We start from the raw sequence: 13,071 nt of genomic DNA on the forward strand, positions 1-13,071 counted from the left end.
TACACCGCGCGCGCGGTCACGTGGTGCTGGCTGCCGTCTGCGTCGGACGTTGGAAGATCCGAGAAATGTGTTAAACTGAAGGGTCCACTTGTCCTTCGTGAAATCCCTTTAAAATCAGGGCTGTTCATTCAAGGAAACGGTGGGTGAAGAAGGTAGAAACATGCGGCCGATCTTAATTATTCTATTGGAGACAGATCCCAGGTCCGCTGACATTCCGGTTTCCAGTTTTATTTTTATGTAATCTAATGAATCATTCTCCACTTCATATTTTGTGAAGAACATTTTCCAGACTTGGATCTTAAATGTATTTATGATCCAGTAGATGTGGCAAATGTGGACTTCCAAAAGCAATCTGACAAAGTGCCACTTGGTGGAGTTGGCCCCTCAGTATTGAAGGCCTTAGAATAAAACGTGTGGAGAATTAACTGAATTACAAAAGGAACGTATTTTTAATGATTGAAGAATGTGCCTCATGGATTTCTCCGGGAATTGGTATTAAGCTTTTCTCAAGATGCATTTTTGTCAGGGTGGTGAATCTGTGCATTTATTTGTCACAAAAGACTGTAGAAGCCAAGTCAGTGAATATTTTTAAGGCAGAGGTAGATAGATTATTGATTAGTACAGGTGTCAAAGTTTATGGGGAGAAGGCAGGAGAATGCAGTTAGGAGGGAGAGATAGATCAGCCATGATTGAATAGCGGAGTAGACTGATCTGTCTGAAGAAGAGTCTCGCCCCGAAACGTCACCCATTCCTTCCAGAGATGCTGCCTGTCCCATTGAGTTACCCCAGCATTTTGTGTCTATCCTCGATTTTAACCAGCATCTGCAGTTCTTTTGTGCACAGTGAAGTAGACTTGATGGGCTGATTGACCTAATTCTACTCCTATTCCCTATGACCTTATTAATGAGGGCTACTGGGTTTCCAAAATCACAGATGACACATAACTTGGAGGCATACAGAATTGTCAGACGTAAACAGAGGCACAGCACCAGAGACCTGGTGCATTCTTAGTGTTTGCCCATTCTCCCCATGATGGTGTTGTTTCCTCAAATATGCAGTTTCCTGGTATACCAATAGCTGGTATATTAATTGGCCATCGTAAATTGCCCAGAGTGTGCAGTGAGTGGTAGAATCTGGGGGGGGAGTTAATTAAATTGAAGGGCGGTATGGTGCCGTTCACTACTTTGTAGGATAGTGCTAGTGTAGGGGGATTGCTGGTTGGCTAAACAAAATGAAAAATTGCAGTATATGTATCATTGGTGTAAGTGGTTGTTTAATGATTTGTGTCAATTTGGTGAGACTTTACACTTCAGACATACAGCACGGAAACAGGCCCTTCAGCCGAATAAGTCTGCACCGACCAATGATAACCCATGTATCACTATCTTACACACTGAGTACAAATTTCAATTTTTGCCGAAGCTAATTAATTTACAAACCTGTACTTCTTTGGAGTGTGGAAGGAAACCCACACCAACACAGGGAGATCGTGCAAACTCCGTAATGTTAGTCTCCAGAATATGGATCAAACCTGCGTCTCTGGCGCTGTATGACAGCAACTTATTGATCAATCACTGTGCCAAATGGCCTGTTTCTGTGTTGTATGTCTCGAGGACATTAGGTAGTCATGGATTTCAAATGTGATGGTGGGATGGTCATAGAAACATAGACATAAAAACATAGAAAATAGGTGCAGGCGTAGGCCATTCGGCCCTTCGAGCATGCACCGCCATTCAATATGATCATGGCCGATCATCCAATTCAGTATCCTGTACCTGCCTTTTTTCCATACCCCCTGATCCCTTTAGCCAAAAGGGCCACATCTAACTCCCTCTTAAATATACCCAATGAACTGGCCTCAACTACCTTCCGTGGCAGAGAATTCCACAGATTCACCACTCTCTGGGTGAAAAATGTTTTTCTCATCTCAGTCCTAAAAGATTTTCCCCCTTATCCTTAAACTGTGACCCCGTGTTCTGGACTTCCCCAACATCGGGAACAATCTTCCTGCATCTAGCCTGTCCAACCCCTTAAAAACGTTGTAAGTTTCTATAAGATACCGCCTCAATCTTCTAAATTCTAGCGAGTACAAGCCGAGTCTATCCAGTCTTTCTTCATATGAAAGTCCTGACATCCCAGGAATCAGTCTGGTGGACCTTCTCTGTACTCCCTCTACGGCAAGAATGTCTTTCCTCAGATTAGGAGACCAAAACTGTACGCAATACTCCAGGTGTGGTCTCACCAAGACCCTGTACAACTGCAGTAGAACCTCCCTGCTCCTATACTCAAATCCTTTTGCTATGAATGCTAACATACCATTCGCTTTCTTCACTACCTGCTGCACCTGCATGCCCACTTTCAATGACTGGTGTACCATGACACCCAGGTCTCAGTGCATCTCCCCTTTTCCTAATCGGCCATAGATAAAAGTCTACTTTCCTGTTTTTGCCACCAAAGTGGATAACCTCACATTTATCTACATTATACTGCATCTGCCAAGCCCACTCACCCAGCCTATCCAAGTCTCCTAGCATCCTCCTCACCGCTAACACTGCCCCCCAGCTTTGTGTCATCCACAAACTTGGAGATGTTGCATTCAATTCCCTCGTCCAAATCATTAATATATATTGTAAATAGCTGGGGTTCCAGCACTGAGCCTTGCGGTACCCCACTAGTCACTGCCTGCCATTGTGAAAAGGACCCGTTTACTCCTACTCTTTTCTTCCTGTCTGCCAGCCAGTTCTCTATCCACATCAAACTGAACCCCAATACCGTGTGCTTTAAGTTGTATACTAATCTCTTATGTGGGACCTTGCCGAAAGCCTTCTGAAAGTCCAGATATAACACATCCACTGGTTCTCCCTTATCCACTCTAGTTACATCCTCGAAAAATTCTATAAGATTCGTCAGACATGATTTACCTTTCATAAATCCATGTTGACTTTGTCCAATGATTTCACCACTTTCCAGATGTGCTGCTATCCCATCTTTAATAACCGACTCTAGCAGTTTCCCCACTACCGATGTTAGACGAACTGGTCTGTAATTCCCCGTTTTCTCTCTCCCTCCCTTTTTAAAAAGTGGGGTTACATCAGCTACCCTCCAATCCTCAGGAACTACTCCAGAATCTAAAGAGTTTTGAAAAATTATCACTAATGCATCCACTATTTCTGGGGCTACTTCCTTAAGTACTCTGGGATGCACCATATCTGGCCCTGGGGATTTATCGGCCTTTAATCCATTCAATTTACCTAACACCACTTCCCGGCTAACCTGGATTTCACTCAGCTCCTCCATCTCATTTGATCCCCAGTCCCCTACTATTTCCGGCAGATTATTTATGTCTTCCTTAGTGAAGACAGAACCAAAGTAGTTATTCAATTGGTCTGCCATGTCCTTGTTCCCCATGATAAATTCACCTGCTTTTGACTGCAAGGGACCTACATTTGTTTTAACTAATCTTTTTCTGTTCACATATCTATAAACACTTTTGCAGTCAGTTTTTATGTTCCCTGTCAGTTTTCTTTAATAATCTATTTTCCCTTTCCTAATAAAGCTCTTTGCTGTTTTTTCTCCCAATCCTCTGGTATGCTGCTTTTTCAGGCTAGTTTGTAGACGTCATATAGATGGCGTATAAAACAATGCTGGGAATCAGGAAGTGTTACATATTAATTGGAAGCATGAGAAAGGGAGCAAGAAAAGTAAAAGAAACACATGGGTTGAGGGCCCCATAGATATATGTGCATGGATTGTAGAAATGACAGGGCAAGTTTGGAAAGTTGTTATAATATGTACTGTACTGGGGCTTTATTAATAGAGACATGCGGTTCAGTGACATGGAAGTCACCATGAACCTTTTATAGGATCAGACATGGAAACGGGCTCTTCAACCCAACTCGTCCATGCAGACCAAGATGCTCATCTTTGATCGTCATATTTATTCACTTCCCCGTATGCAACTCTATATCAAGATTGCTAGAATCCTCTACTTTGACAACTCTGTTGTTCCTGCAACTATTCCCAATTTCTATGCATATTTGAAAATTTCCATAAATACATTTGGGCCTATATACACTCCCAACAAGGTGATCATTCCCATTTCTCAGCTCCACCCATTCTGCCCCACTGGATGATCCCTCAGTAATTTCATCAATGACTATTGGCATCATGCTTACCTTAATCAGAAATACTTGGATCCTGCTCCATTGTAGTCAGCAAGCATCTGAATATGCTAGCGAGGATACCAAAGGCATTTTCCACAACCCTCCTAGCCCTGGACGAGTGTGTAATTCCTCTACTCACTTGACATCCGCCTGTAAGGGTATGGCTTCATCATCCATGTCCTGAGTGCGAAGGCGTCATCACCAAACAGAGCGTAGGGGATGTCAGGGTTGTCTTCTCCTGGCAGAGGTACTGGATAAGGAGGGGCTGCACTCCCTTCTTCTAGTGCTTGCCCAAGGCAGGTCTCTCTCCAGATCTCACCATCTGCGGCACTGCCAGCTGTGCCCACATCCACAAACACGAAGTTGTAGTTTCAATCCACCATGGCAAGGAGTACGATCAAATGGAACTTCTTGTAGTTAAAGTATGTAGAACCTCCCCAGGGTGGACACCGGATGCCCAGATGCTTCCCGTCAACTGCCCCACATGTGTGCAGGAAGTTCCATCTGTTTTTAAAGCCGTGCGTCACTCTCCTCCACTCATCAGGTGTATTAGGGCAGTCAATTATTTCTTCTTCATATGCATTGGTAATGGCGTCACAGGTCTTTCAGACAACCTTGCGGAAGATGTTGTGGGCCACACGAAAGTTGCGGGAGAGGATCTTGTACGAGTTACCTGATGCCAAGTAGTAGTAGAGGGTGATGGCTAGGCGCAGGCCTGGTTCCAGTGCCTTCCTCATGAAGGTGTCCTTTTTCTCTAGAAGAGGACCGACTCGTGTCTCTAGCTCCTGAAACAGGTCAGGGGGAATCCTGGTGAAGTTTCTAAAGGCAGCCTCATCTTCTTGCTGGAGATCAGTCATCAGTCATCTCACACTGGCCCAAAATGCGTCTCAACAGGAACAAGGACCTTGTCCATACAGACCTCTTCCTGGGCTTCTTCCTCCCCTTTCTTGTTGTACTCTTGCCTGGCTGATCTGTAAGCACGAGGGCTGCTGCAAGCAGAAATCTTTGTTGTTATTGTACTAATAGCGATGCAATCTGTAATTGCACAATGATAGTCATGATGCGGAATAGCACCTTGCAACCCCTTTTATAGGGAAGCTTGTCAATCAAATGACGTCATGCGCCCCAGATGACGTAACCTGTCGTATCTTGCAATATCGTGTCACGGGTGGACGTACATTGACGCCGCTTGAAGTCTGTGACATCAGTTGCTGACCTATGCTGTCCAATGGTGACGCGTGAAAATAAGTGACGCACGGTGACGTATCTTGACGCAGCTGTGTTGCATCTTGTCGCACTACTTGGCGGTTGTCAGGCGACATCGGGCGTCAGTCACTGACGGCTGTCATCGCCCATAAAATCGCTAAGTGGGACAGGCCCTTCCGTGTATTTTTCAACCGCTAATTTGTGTATTTTTCCTATAGAAACCAGCATTTGCAGTTCCTTGTGCTTCCCATGGCAGCCCATTCCGTAAAGGGCCTGTCCCACTTGCAAATTTTTTCCGGCGACTGCCGGCATCATTAAGTGACGTATCAGGTCACCGAAAAATACACGCCGTGATGACATATGATGCGGCAGTGATAACATATGATATGCGGTGTTTTTTCAAGTGTCGGAACATTTTTATTGTCGCCACTGGATTTTGAAATGTTCAAAATCTTTTGTCGACACTGATATGACAATAGCAAAATCGCCAAATGGGACAGGCCCTTATCATTCCGTTCCCTACTCCCAATTCCTCCGTCTACGCCGCATCTGCACCCAGGTTGAGGTGTTCCAAACCAGGTCATTGGAGATGTCTTCATTCTTTAGGGAACAGGGGTTCCCCTATTCTACTATAGATAAGGCTCTCACCAGGGTCTCTTCTATACCCCGTAAATCTGCTCTCACTCCCCATCCCCCCACTCATAACAAGGACAGAGTCCCCCTTGTCCTCACCTTCCACCTCACCAGCCGTCACATGCAACAGATAATCCTACGACATTTTCACCACCTCCAATGGGTTTCCACCACTGGCATCATCTTCACATCTCCCCTTTCGGCTTTCCGCAGAGACTGCTCCCTCCGTAACTCCCTGGTCAATTCGTCCCTTCCAACCCAAAGCAACCTCGCAACTGCAGGAAATACTACACTTGACGCTTTATCTCCCCCCTTGACTCCATCCAAGGACCCAAGCAGTCTTTCCAGGTGTGGCAGAGGTTCACCTGCACCTCCTCCAACCGCCGCTATTGCATCCGCAGCTCTAGATGTCAGCTGCTCTACATTGGTGAGACCAAGCGTAGGCTTGGCGATCACTTCGCCGAACACCTCTGCTCGGTTCGCAATGACCAACCTGATCTCCCTGTAGCTCAGCACTTCAACACCCCATCCCATTCTGAATCCGACCTGGGCCTCCACCATGGCCAGAGTGAGGACCACCGTAAATTGGAGAAGCAGCACCACATATTTTTCTTGGGTAGTTTATAATCCAGTGGTATGAACATTGACTTCTCCAATTTCAGGTAGTCCCTTCTTTCTCCCTCTTTCCCAGCTCTTCCACAACCCACTGTCTCCGCCCTACCTTTCTTCTTCCCACCCCCCCCCCCCCCCCCAACATCAGTCTGAAGAAGGGTCTCGACCCGAAACATCGGCATTTGCCTTTGCTCAATAGATGCTACCTCACCCGCTGATTTTCTCCAGCATTTTTGTCTATCTGCGATTTTCCAGCATCTGCAGTTCCTTCTTAAACATCAAGTACTAAGACCTGGCTTTGTTGGTAGGGAGGACGCCTGTACTAATCACTACTTTCACTATTCGGTATATTTCAATGAGGTCCCTCATAACTCCAGAGAGTACAGGCTCAGTAACATAAAAACACTCATAATTTGTTAAACCAATCATTTCTGGGATCATTCTTGTAAACCTACTCTGGACCCTCTCCAACATGAACTCATCCTTCTTTAGATATGGGGCTCAAAACCGATGACAATGTTCTAAATGCAGTCTGACCAATGCATTATAAAATCTCAGCATTACGTACATCCCTGCTTTATATTCTAGTTCTCTTGAAATGAATGCAAGAATTGCTTTTGCCTTCCCTACTACCGATTTGTCTTGCAAATTAAGGTTTTGGAAATCCTGTACCAGGACTCCCATGTCTCTTTGTACTTCTGATTTCTGAATTCTCACCCCATTTAGAAAATAATCATTATTATTTCTTTATTCCTACTGCCAAAATGCATGACTCCATACTGTGTTACACTGTATTGCCGTCTGCCACTTCTTTCACCACTCTTCCAACCTGTCCTAATACTACCTGCCCCCGGACCAATCTTCATATCAACTGCAAACTTGACCACAAAGCCTTCAATTCCCTCAACTAAATCACGGATACACAACGTGAAGAGTAGCAGCCCCAGCACCGACCACTGCTATAGACAGGAGGCAGTGGCCCACTATTTTTTATATTTGCAAAGAGGGTCTGGAGAAGGATGAAAGAGTCATTGTAACAATTTAAATAGCTCCGTAACAGAGCACTCTCTGCTTTACAGGCTTTTCCCCATGTCACATTGATGTTCCCGGATGGACGTCGTATTGTTGGAAGACCATCAACTGGATGAAAGATGCTCTTTGGTCTACCCAAACTGGTTGTCCCTCTGAAGCTTGATGCAGCTGATGCCAAGTCTCCGTGGGATGGGGACCACAGTCTAGGGTCTTTCTGCTGCCGAACATTGATGGGCAGAGTCCGGTGGGACACACATCAAACAAAGGGAAGGAATATAATCCCAGGCGGCCTCATAAGCAGCAACGGTGTTATGATTAAGAATAGGTGCAAACATTATTGAAAATGACACTAGTGCATGTGTAGACACTAAAAATATGAAGTTTATTGAATTTATTTGTATACGTTTTTATTATGAAGTAAGATTATATTTGGAAAAATCTATTACTTTTATTCTAAAAGTAGTTCAAAATTAAAAACCTATTAATATTATTTGTAACGATAATGTAAATATTAGAGAGCATAAATAATGTTGCTCCCAAACTGGGAACAAAGGGTCATTAGCCAATATTTTCAGTTCCTTGAGTACTGGGAGCAAAGGCAATGTTTTCACTCAGCTGTTGTATTATTTTTAATGCACTCCATCATCAGGGGTCCCATGTCCCTTACTATTTTCTGATATCCCATGAGTGCCTGACAGTAAGATTCATTTCCTGTTACAAATGCCGGGAAGAGATTTATAGGCTCTGCCTTTAGAAGAAATTCTGGAATACCAATTTGTTGAGGAAATGTTTGATTTCCAATCATAAATCTGTGTAGGCATTTCTCATCCAAACATTTCCCAAGATACTTTAACACATCTCTGAACCGATGTTCCAGGTGACATTCCTGCCAGTTTGAATACGGCTGACTTAATAGCAAATGCATCAGAACAGTCTTAAAGATATAGGAGCCAAGAACACATCGCTGGTCTGGCACACTTTTTCAGTCAGAACGATCAGTATTTGAAGGCACTTGAGGTGACAGGAGCTTTTGGAGATATTCTTGGTCATGATTTTGAGAAACCTGTACTCACAGACAGCACAGGAAATGTGCCAGTAGATAGTGGGTACTGTACTTTTCTTGGGGAAATTGGAAAAACGAGGTACAAGATGGACATCGGAACCCTTCAGCCTCACAGCAGGAAAGACTTTGATGTGAATAGTTCGTCCTGACTGATATTGTACTTTTAAACCACAGCAACCAGTCATATTACGGAAGGTAATTTCAAAATCATTTTGATCACAAATTTTCTTCCATGATTTGGATAATAAAACCCTGAACCATTTCACTACCTTCTTATAATCCAAATAACAATCGGAATCCATGATAGAAGCAAGGCCATGGGAATGAATATCAGGCTCAAATCCTTTGTTGTGAATAAGACAAAGAATATCCCCTTCAGGTTCATTGGTTTCACATTGGGTAGCCAGGTTAGCGTTGTTTGCTGTAACCATGAGAATCCTGCCGAAACTCTGTTTCTCACGTGGAACGTCACAGGAACAGATCTCTGGTTTAAAACAATAACCATCCTGGAGAAAAATTGGAACCAAAATATCATATACGGATGGTATCTTACAGCTCCATTTTTCAAACTGACTCCCAATGCCCACACAGTCGTCGAGGATCAGCTCTGAGCTCCACGGACAAAGATTCCGACCGGCTTCTAAAAGTCTGTCCACAAAACATTTTACAAATTTACTGGTCACAATTGGTTCTTGGCTCCCATTTTCAATGCAGATGTTGTAGAACTGATCCAGCACATTTTGATCAGGGCAATTCAAAATATTATTGTGTGGTCTTCGAGGAACTTCAGCTTGCATTTCTTCCTGCTCTTCCTCATTATCATCGTCCTGGGGATTATTTGGCAAAATGTCACCTCTCCAGAGTCCCAAGACCTGAATTATGACCAGTATGAGCATAATATAGGTGTTCCAGTACTTTTTGGGTGAATCTTCCCGATCTGCAGATAAATGGATCTTTATATTAGGCTGATGGTTACTTTTCTCCTCCATTTTGCTCTGGAGCCATTCTAACTGCTGTTGGTACCGGTACTCATGTTCCTTAATTCTCTTCTGGACCTCTTCTGTCTCCACTTCATCACTCAGGAGGCGGGGATGGTACAAGCTCCCTGTGATCATCAGAACACACACGTTGAAAAGCTTCAACGCAGTTATCATCCTATAAACAAGCAGATAACAGATATTCAGAAGGTGTGTGTGCGCAATTCAAATGGAAACTACATTAGTAGATCTATCAGAGACTCTGCTGCTTTGAGATATTGCAACATTTCATCATCCATCATTATTTCATAATTTTTGTGCCTTCCTGCCTACAGTTGGCCTCAGATTCACCGAGTGAGCAGCTGGATGGCAATTAGTGAGGGCAGGAATCACATGATCATTATATGAACATGAATTACCAGTGAGGAGACTCATTACAAATACAGTTAGAAAACATGGAAACATTCATATCCATTAAGGGCGGCAAGGTGTAGAGGTAGTTACTGCCTTGCAGCGCCAGAGACCCGTGTTCGATCCTGACTATGGGTGCTGTCTGTATTGAGTTTGTACATTCTCCCCTGACCTGCATGGGTTTTTTCTCTTAAGATCTTCGGTTTCATCCCATACTCCAAACAGCTGCAGGTTTGTAGGTTAATTGGCTTGATGTAAATGTAAAATTGTCTCTAGTGTGTATACGGTTCTGTTAATGTGCGAGGATTACTGGTCGGTGCAGACTCAGTGGGCCGAAGGGCCTGTTTCCGCACTGTAGTAGAAAATTCTCGATGATAATGCAAGTTTCTAATGCTTTATGATTAGATAATGGTGAGCTCAGACTATTAAAATATACATTTACACGAGCAAAAAATATTAGACACTAAAGCCAATGTGGAAGCATTGTTAGTTTGTAAATGATCATGAGTCAGAATAAAGCCACAGTAGCAATGAAATGAAATGAGCCCTTGAGACATCTATTTTTGCATTTTTCCACTGTATACATTTTTCAATCATCCGAGTGCTATGTATATTGAAGAAGGTGAAAGGTCAAATAAAGAGAACAATTGAAGGTGAAGGTGAAATGTGGAACATTCCTCTCGACCCCACCATAGGCTCTCAAAACAAGTCAAGGAAGCCACTCGGACTGATAAACATTGCATATTCTTCATACACATGGTGAATTCCATCCTAGTTCAGTAATAGTCACAGCTCCTTAGAATTATTTCCCAGGGAAAAAGATACTTCACCATTTCTTCCACAGATGCTGTCTGACCCGCTGAGGTACTCCTGTACTTTGTGTTTTACTTAAGGTTCTAGCATCTGCAGTGCCTTGTGTCTCCATTCTATCTTCGTAACCAAATCTCTCCTTAACACTGAGACTTAAGAAGGAAGAATGAAGCACAAAAAAATGGCACGTGTAGTGATAGAAATCCATGAACCTATGTCTAAATATTTGTTTCAAAAATGCTTTGGTGAATCTTGGTTTTATTATCAGGGGAACAAAGTACAAAAAAGAGGTAACGGTAAGAAGTTAGCATCAATTGCAATATAGTTCTCAGCAATAAAGAGGGAAGAAGGTTAGACTTTATTGCCTTCCATCACAGTGCGGAATGTGGGGAATCCGCTGTGGTGGATGTTTATGTGAATTTCTATGTAGTTCTGTGTCCTTTGTTGCTTTTTTTAGTATGGCTGTATGGTAATCGAGTTTCACTGTACCTTAATTGGTACACGAGACAATAAATGACCTTTTAAACCTTTGAGCATTGAACTTTGTGAAAGGTGTAAATTCTATGGAAACTGGTACCTACAAGATCCGTGTTTATTTCTAATTTTCCAGAATCCATTTTTGTTTGTCCTGATACCCAATGGTTTACTTAAATTGTTAACTTAAATCTATCAAACATAGAAAGATACAGCACAGAAACAATTCCTTCAGCCCACAATGTCCGTGTGGAACATGAGAGATCTACATGTGATCCACATCTCTCCATTTCTTGCATATCCAAGCCTCCATCTAAAAACCTTTTAAATGCCCACCCACCCATAGCAGCGCGTATCAGGTTCCCACCACTTCCAGGGGGTGGTGGGTACCTGGAGCATGCTGCCAGGGCTGGTGATCGAGATAGATACGATGGTGGCATTTAAGAAGCGTTTGGCTAGGCATGGAATAGTGCAATATGGATTATGTGTAGGTATGTAATAGAAGGTATTGACATCATGTTTGCCACAAACATTGTGGGCAGAAGAATGAATACTTGTGCTGTACGTTTCTAGGTTTTATATATATTCATAATTGCCACCATGATTTTTTTCTCCTCAATATACTTTTGACTTTTCGGCATACTTTGAAACACTTGCCACTCACATTCAATGTCAGCTTTTTTGCCACACTGACATTTTTATAGATCTTGGTCAAGTGAGGAAGCAAGATCTCACAGATTAGGTATCCACAATGATTTAACAACACTGTGGTACTAATAACATCTTTGATGAGAAGTACTCCCTTATTTGAAAGCAAAGCATTATTAAAATGAAAAAGTGAAATTATTTACTCAATAATTGAGTAAATTGATAAAAGTCAGATATGAACTAACCGTAACTCATGAAACAATCCACATTTTTCATCCAACATTAAGTTCAAAGGCCTGTCATTGATTCTAATATTCATTTTTTGTGCGTAATTTATCATGCTTTTCATTAATTACCCTCAGCTACATTCTATCATGTTACAGACCATCTATTTTGTTCTTCCCATCCACTACCCCATCATCTCACTTTCTCTGCACAGTAGGTTCTCTAACTTTTACACAACTCATATATTTCTTTAGTCGTAGACGGGGACAAATGTGTTTGCCAGCAATTTTTCAATTTCAGATTTTTAACAAATGTTGGTTTGGAATTGTTGGGTAACACACGCTTAAAATGTACATTGATGAACAGATGTGTTTCAAAACATTTGGGAGGACCACACGCATATTATCCGTAAATAATTTATTATTGACAATATGAACGCAAGAGAGAAGCATGTCACGAGTTGGAAGAAACTGAGGAAAAGTAGATATTTAAAGGGGACGAATTTGGGTGTCTGTAAGTACATTGATCATGTTGCCAAGGATTGTGTGTTTTACCTTGGTTAAATAATACATGTGCTTGGGTATATCCTGTATAGTTTAGGTTTGTTGAGGTACTCCCACCTCTAAACCAGAAGAAAGTGGGCTCAAGTTCTACACCAATGATTTAGGCATAAAATCTAGGCTGGCACTCCAGTGCATGACTGGGAGAGGTGGAAGGAAGCAATTATTGTGCCTAGAAAACCAGGGAAAAGATGCAAGTAATCCAGTAAATTATAGACCTATATATATAACTGATGGAAAGAATGGTAAATGAAAGA

General features: G+C 42.6%; 1 long non-coding RNA gene across 1 annotated transcript; it reads left to right on the forward strand.

The window, feature by feature from the left end:
* Nucleotides 1-4: 4 nt before the first annotated feature.
* On the forward strand, nt 5-10,638 carry LOC129713173 (uncharacterized). Its single transcript, XR_008726189.1, has 2 exons — nt 5-139; nt 7,694-10,638. It is a non-coding gene; the product is annotated as an uncharacterized LOC129713173 (long non-coding RNA).
* Nucleotides 10,639-13,071: the final 2,433 nt, after the last annotated feature.

The sequence above is a fragment of the Leucoraja erinacea genome, chromosome 35 (assembly GCF_028641065.1).
Source record: "Leucoraja erinacea ecotype New England chromosome 35, Leri_hhj_1, whole genome shotgun sequence".
Taxonomy (NCBI): domain Eukaryota; kingdom Metazoa; phylum Chordata; class Chondrichthyes; order Rajiformes; family Rajidae; genus Leucoraja; species Leucoraja erinaceus.